Here is an 8,451-nt window from a genome sequence, read left to right as displayed (position 1 = left end):
TAAGCTACCTTTGACTGATTCTTCATGTAGCTTTCTGGATAGTTAGGCCTATATATAATTTAACAGCAAAGTGCAACATTGCATCTTTTTATAAATCATTGCTGCTTGAAAATCCTTCCTTTCCTTTTTTTTTTATTATCATCGTAATTAAGCCGATTTAAGTACTACCTTACGGTGTTCGGCCGAAGAAGCACCGAAATTTAGGCCTGTCTAGGCCTAGGCCTAGTAGTAGTAGGTGGATATATATTACCGCGAAGTGGGGCGGGTGGCAGTACATGCCTTATAATTTACTACGTGGATAGCGAGATTTTTCGATCGCCATGCAAAGTTAAAATAAAATCCCAAATCCTCCTCCTTTTTGGAATTTAAGGAAATTAATACATTTTTGTTTTTTTGTTGGGTCGATTGCAGCAACCCCAAACCCAACATAACGGTATTTCACATTCTAAGTCTAAGTATGTTTTTGTTTTCATGGATGCACCTTCTTCTTTTGAAGTGTGCCACTGTTTCAAAAGTGTATATCCAAATAAATAAATAAATAAATAAATAAATAAAAACATTATAATTATAGCATTAATCATCTATAATATTACTGCTAACTTCCTACCCTATCGCGTTGGTGACAACATGGCCGGTGTAAGTCACGTGATTGAAACCGAGTTGGCCAAACTCTCTCTATCTATGGCTCTCTCTGTATTCAATAGTTGTTTTCGATTCACCCTCCCATATTTTCCACGAAATTATTTTTGAATTAGCTTTCTTATTTTGCAGTTAACATTATCAACATAGAAATTAATGTACAATATTTAAAAAAGTTTACGCGAACAATGATAAAAACACTGTCACTGAAGTGTTTTATTATTATTTTTATCATTTATTAAGTACAGTACTATAATTATTTCAAAAATTATTTTGTTATGATGGTTTTGTCATTTCATCACATCCTGTCTACAGCAATTGATTTACTTCAACCTCTCAATTAGCTCACATTGACAGAATTCACTCAACATTTTGTTTGTAATTTATTTTATTACCCAATTCTTTCAATTTCCTGGATACAACAAATACATCACAATCTGAGATACAATACCGAAAACGCCTTTTACTGTTAGCTGTATATCTGCCAACTCCTTACTACTTCTTTAAACCTACTGGGAACCATTTACTATTATAGTTGACACAGAAAAAAAAAAAAATACATACCAAGTTTTCCAGAAATTGAAACATGACAAACTATTCTGGTAAGTTTAATTTTGAACCATTGATAAATTTTAGAGATATTTAAGTCTGGGATCTAACATGACCCTCAAATGCACACCCGAATTTGGATCGTCACCAACACTTAATAATATCTTCCTTTTAACCGGGTTTATCTTTCATGAAAGAAGTATCATTCAGATCAGGTATTCGGTTTTTGAAATTTAGTCTAGAACGTTTCCCAAGTTGAATGGTCCTCATATCCACACTCTACTCCGGATGGTCAGCAAAATGTAAACATTTCTTCATTGAAATGACAAACTATTCTGAAGTGTCATTTATCTAGTGTAGAGTGTTTGATCTTAAATTCCAACACGTACCCTACTCTGGACCATCACCAAATTGTTAATCATTTCTTCATTGGGTCATACCTAACACTGCCTGTTATTTATATATGTGCAGCAGTTTTTGAAATATTTTGAACCAAAAACAAAAAAAAAACAAAAAAAAACACAAAACACGAAAATGTGACACACACACACAACACTTACACGACTGAAAATATATATATCCTGGCGGAGATAATGAATATTACATCAAACGAGTAACATGTCGCTGCATCGACTTCACATTACCATGTTTATTCAAACAAACGCTCCGGGGCCGGCGTTTATTGTTGTGAAGCTTGTTTGAGGGAGCGTATATATTCGAGGGAGGCGTGTATTCGAAGAAACGGTATATTTTTTATGTAAAATTGATAGAATAATCAAATAAACGCCTCCTTAATTTCACTGTAAATGTTGCAGAACTACAACACATAATTACCGGTAAAATGTGTTTTTTTTTGTGATCATAAAGAATTATTGATCCCAACCAAGTTAATACAAATATAATTCCACTGAAGTAGAATATTAATATAGAATGTGTTTAGGTGGCGAATATTCGAGAAAAAAACAAGGAAAAAAAAAAGAAAAAAAAAAAACCGTTTAGGGCGTTTAATCAAGGGACGCGTTAATTTCAAATGAACTCCAGTGGTGGCGTTTATTCGAGGTCGCGTTTATTTGAAGCAGGGCGTTTATTCCGAGAATAAATACAGTAAATAATAAAACGCATAAAGCAGAAGGACGTGTGAGTTGCTGTAATTTTAATGGTGAAAACACAAACATTTTCGGGCATTAGACGGCGCTTAAAGATATTAAATTAGGAGACTCTTGGAAGGATTGTGGATGTGAATTCCTGAGCTTGGAGCCAACAACTAAAAAGGACCTTTCTCAAGTCTTCAAATGACAGGTAGGCACATGAAGGGCTATAGATGTATGTGGACAATGTTCGTTTTTCATTTAGCAGAACGCAGTGTGATATCAGTTCCGAGATGATGAATAATGAAAAGGGGCGGTGGTACGGTGAGTTATGGAATTAATATGAACAAATGCGGATTTCTCAAGTTAGTAAAATGCATAATAGTCCTCAAATACCCGTAGTAAAATTTCCATAGCAAGATGTGTATAAGAGACAGGTACAGTACTATAATTATTTCAAAAATTATTTTGTTATGATGGTTTGTCATTTCATCACATCCTGTCTACAGTAATTGATTTACTTCAACCTCTCAATTAGCTCACATTGACAGAATTCACTCAACATTTTGTTTGTAATTTATTTTATTACCCAATTCTTTCAATTTCCTGGATACAACAAAGACATCACAATCTGAGATACAATACCGAAAACGCCTTTTACTGTTAGCTGTATATCTGCCAACTCCTTACTACTTCTTTAAACCTACTGGGAACCATTTACTATTATAGTTGACACAAAAAAAAAAATAAAAAATAAAAAAAATAAAAAAAAAATACATACCAAGTTTTCCAGAAATTGAAACATGACAAACTATTCTGGTAAGTTTAATTTTGACCAATTGATAAATTTTAGAGATATTTAGGTCTGGGATCTAACATGACCCTCAAATGCACACCCGAATTTGGATCGTCACCAACACTTAATAATTACTTCCTTTTAACCGGGTTTATCTTTCATGAAAGTATCATTCAGATCAGGTATTCGGTTTTTGAAATCTAGTCTAGAACGTTTCCCAAGTTCAATGGTCCTCATATCCACACTCTACTCCGGATGGTCAGCAAAATGTAAACATTTCTTCATTGAAATATTACAAACTATACTGGAGTGTCATTTAGATCGCTTATTTTTAGATATATTTAGGTCTGGCACCATTAGCACTTTAAATGACCCTCAAAGTCACTTGACACGTTTTTGAAATATCTAGTGTAGAGTGTTTGCTCTTAAATTCCAACACGTACCCTACTCTGGACCATCACCAAATTGTTAATCATTTCTTCATTGTTCCCCCTCTGAAGCTGGAAACCTTGTTTTTGCAAAATAAATTGATGCAATTTGCTATTATAGGCCTAATCAATAAATTCCTCATCAACCGATATAACCTTAAACATTCTTGGAATTGACATCATTACTGATGTCGTACACACACTTCAGTGTGAAATGTGGCTCTCTTTGCAAGCACATCTAACATCTAAGGAAAGAAGAGCTTAGATTGGTACCAGATAAAATAATTTTGTTATCAACATTAATACATTATGTTAATTTTCATCTTTGTAAAGCGCATAAGACAGTGCAAATTATTTCTGACAGTCTTTTGAAGTGTGTAAAGCTCTATTTTATCCCATACATAGTCAAAATATTGGGGGATGATACAATGGACCATCCCCCTGTCAAATATTGGGGGAATATATCCCCCATCCCCCCGGGATCTACGACTATTGTACCGTAATTATTTATCAGAGGAAAACAAGCAATTATTGTAATTTGTATTGTATTGTAAAGCTTCACAGGACTTGCTACAAAATAAGTCCCTTATTTTTTCCCCGGAAATTCGAAAGAAAGTATGGGACGCCGAAAAAATTTAGTATGGCGCAATCTAACCGCAATAAAAAGATAATATTTCATAGAATGCAAAGAGTAAACCCATACTGTTTATAAAGTAATCGGTAAAAACCTACAAGGAAACACAGATCTTAATTGAAATCTTGATATTAAAGTGATAGTACATCTTATCCAGAGGACACAGAACTAGGGGGTGCTGCGTTATGGAGAGTAATGTCTTTAACTTCAACATGCTGCAAACTGCTGGAGCACATAACACAGTGTAACACTGCGAGGAATTCAGTATTCTTTCAGATGTACAACATGGTTTCAGCCCCAGTGTTTACACACTGTGATTTTGTTAAGCGCTCTCTATTGGGCCTCTGGATATACTCCATCTTGCATAGATTGGGTTTGTTGTGTTGTTTCGCTGTAATAAAGCTTTGTTATGTACACTATTGATAGTGTGTCCTATTGTTGTTTTTGTACCTGGTTTTTTCCAATGCCTACTGGCGTGGTGGCAGCTGTAAGAAACCTTCTCATCCACGGTACTGGTGAGTTCCTATATGCCCATAATTGAGCTAGGCCTTATCGTCAGTCACTATATTGACTATCGCTATACTGTGCGTCAGTCGCTTCTTGTTCCCCCTTTAAGCGACAACACTAGCTGCCTAAGCCCATGGGCGTCGATCGGTGGGGACAGGGGGGAACATCGATTGCCCCCCCCCCACTTTTCACCAACCTTCTATGAGTAAAACCCCACATTTAAAAGCGAATGGAAAGAATAACAATTACGCATGGCTCATGAATTTTGTCTGTTCATTTTTCCAAGTACGGTTTTGCGTACCAAAACCGGGTGAAAACGTAGTTGTTTATACAGTTCGTAACCTTCTCAGAAACCACTAGGCTAAATTTATTGTGAAAACAATGCACTGAACTTTGTTAAAATTGGAAGCGTGTATGCTTATTAGGCTAATATTTTTACAAACTCAAAAGTGCACAAGTTCTACTATAAACGATTCATTCCTTTTGTATATTATATGACCCGTACGTATATACTAGTGTTTAATATTATCTACATACATAGGATTACTGTTTTTCCTAATTTCAAAAAATATAGTTGGTTAATTGAATTTTATATAGCCATTATTAAATAATAATTATACAGCCTTTGACACGGACATGTCTATCTATTTCGATTTAGTGATACCAAAATTTTACAAACTCCAGTGTTACGTTGACGCAATATCGCAATGACGTCATAATACTCAGTGGCGGATTCAAGTGGGGCCGAGCCGACCCTAAATTTTTCAAAATTATTTTTAAAAAATGGAAAAAAACGAAGGAAAATTATAATTAGAATTTAGGTCTGAGAGTGCCATTTCCGGCAATCTAGAGTTGTCATAATCATAAATTTTCTTTCTACTCTCCCAAATTGTGAAAGTCCCACCCCACCCCCTCTATTTTACTTTCCTTCTGGAGCCGCCACTGATAATGATAAATTAAGTAAACCACGTTTATGTTTGTGAAATCAAGATGCTAACTAATGACTGTGTGCTCCCTATCTCCATAGTCCTGTTTGATCATAAATTAGACAGTATTATTTCCACTCACAATAGTGTGGTCGCAATATTGCTTACACAAAAGTGAAATTCAAAAAGAGGAGGAAAGCAAAAACCTCTTAATTGATTTTAAAAATACTGTACATGCAAAAGGCTAAATCAGTGACTGCTTAAGTTTGTTATTTGTTTTTCATGGTTCGAATTTTGAATACGTCACAAGCTAATCAGTAAATAATAAATTATTATTTTTATGAATGTTTTTGCACGACATAATATATAAGCGGGAATAATTATACTAAAAGGATAATTTTCAAAACTTTTATGATAAGTATTTTAGAAGCAGAGGGACTTAGCCAGTCCGCCATTCCTAATGTTTTCTTTTTTCGAAATTTAAAAGTGGAGAAAAATGAAAATTATATTCAAATTCAGTCTGAGAGTGCCGTTTCCGAACAACTAGAGCTGCCATAATCTAAAATTTCCTAAACTCAACCCCAACCATGGTGGGGCTGAGGTGGTCTACACCAGTGGCGGCTCTAGGATATAGTTTCTAGGGGGACTAAGATGTCCGACAGGGGGGGACGTAGGCTCGAGCTGAGAGAAGGGGGGTTGAGAGGTGGTTCCCTCTCCCAAATAAGATTTTTTTAAAGAATATCAACCTAGATGGCCGAAAATGGCACTCTCAGACTGTGACAGACATGCGTTGGCTTGGTGTGGGCCTATTTTTATATGTTTTATGGTCTGAATGCCCGACGAGCTCTGTCCGGCAGGGGGGGGGGGCCTTGACCTGTCCGACCCGCTGACCCGCTGGTCTACACTCTCCATCTGCAAAACTCCCTCTCTGGGCCTAGCTCTATTTTAAATTATTGGATCCGTCACTGAATATTTTGAAAATTTGGTATGGAAATAAAGGTTAATTGCATTGCTTTAAATCAATTAAAAGGCTATAGGCGCCAGAGCTTCCGGGTGCTTCGCCCCCCCCCCCGGTCCCAAACCAAGGCTTGGGCTTACGACCCGAGGCTCTACAGGGCCGTCGGAACCGCACCGGCAGAACCAGATTTGGCCGGACCACTTTTTATCAATCTTATTACTTTTTAAAAATAATTATATACTGATACCTATAAATTATACGAATTAGGCTAATTATTAATGTCTTTTTGATGTAATAAAATTTAAACAAAAATCCACCATGCACTTGTTTTTGTATTGTCTATGTACACTTTAACTTTCAACTTTTTTGACTGCCAATCCTTAAATTTAGTAATTAGCCTAAGATTGATTTTGAAAATTTTTAAAATAAATATAAAATAACTATTTATAACATTTTGGGGGTTGGAGTCAGGCAAATTTTCGTCACCACACAAAGGTATACGGGTCAAGCCGTCCCTAATTACTTGCAATCAAAATGTATACCCCTAAAGTGGGCCATTCATTTTTTAAGTATGCATGTGGCAGATGCGATTCCGATGGCTCTTAAAGTGTAATCGAAAAGCCTATTATAAGCGAACACAGCACTTAATGAAAAAAAAAATTAACAATTCAAGAACTCAAGAACTCATCTACAGCGTGATAATAATCCTCTTTAGCATTATGTACAAGGGATATTTAGGTCTTTAATATATCTCTTTTGTGAATATACTGTAAGTCTAATGTTTTCTTGCATAGTTACTAACTTGAGAGATTTGAAATGCGTTACTACACCAGTTGGCTGGTTAAAGGAGGGCCGCCGGGCCCCCTCCAGGGTCCAAAGGTGGAGGTCCGGTAGGGGTCGAAAACTCGCAAAATAAGCTGTTTTTATGTGCTTTTTAACAAATTAACCATGGTTTTACAGATGTGTATAAGAGACAGGGGTTTGGTGGGGGAATTGGTGAGGGGAGGGGTGCGAGTAATTGGAGGGCGTGCCCCCCAGCAGCCCTATAGATACGCCACTGTCCAGGACGACCTGAGCATCCTTAAGCTGTTCTAAAACGATTTCAATGAGTGTTTGTTTTCAATAGAGCCCTGTACAATTTGAGTTTTACTGTACATTACGTTTAATTTGAGCACCCAAACTATAATGTACACAAACATTTCATTACTTAAACAAACAAAAAATGCATAGGCATACTGATCGAATTTTAGTAACGCGTCAGTTAATTAAGTATTCACGTAAATACATTTTAATGACTCAAGTTACTGCATGACCGTTTTTATATTTTTAATAAAACCAGATAAGGAAACACGAGAAGAGAAAAGAAAGGAAAGATAGACTTGGAAACATTAGAAAGGAAAGGAAAGAAATGATAAGAAATATAAGAATGAAATATGAAAGACAGATACGAATTATAAGAAAGAAAATGCAAGGAAAGATAAGGAATCTAAGAAAGGAATGTGAAAGATAAGATAAGGAAACACAAGAAAGGACAAGAAAAGTAAAGATCATGAACATTTGAAGGGAAATGAAGAAAGACAAGAAGCAAAAGAGAAAGAAAAAAGAAAGGATTTGGGATGAATAGGAAAGTAACAGGCCTTGAAATGATTCCAATTACCAAAGCATTGTAATAATAACATTTATTGATAATCATCAAACCAATCATTTGAACTTAAAGTGCCTCTGCCACCTATTCTGACAATTTTTATAAACTACAGCGTGTTTATATTTATAAATATATTATAAACACAAGTGTTGGTCATAAATTACAAATAAAATTGATTTTGTACGAAAAAAATGAGTTTGAAGTGTCATTTTGTAAGCCCTTAGAACTGTCTCTTATCCACATCTAGATGTGTAAAAGAGACAGCAGGAGTATGATTCCTC

This window comes from Anneissia japonica, unplaced genomic scaffold, assembly GCF_011630105.1.
Source record: "Anneissia japonica isolate Jap-2015-1 unplaced genomic scaffold, ASM1163010v1 scaffold287849_len203907_cov147, whole genome shotgun sequence".
In the NCBI taxonomy this organism is placed as follows: domain Eukaryota; kingdom Metazoa; phylum Echinodermata; class Crinoidea; order Comatulida; family Comatulidae; genus Anneissia; species Anneissia japonica.
This window is presented reverse-complemented; position numbering follows the sequence as displayed.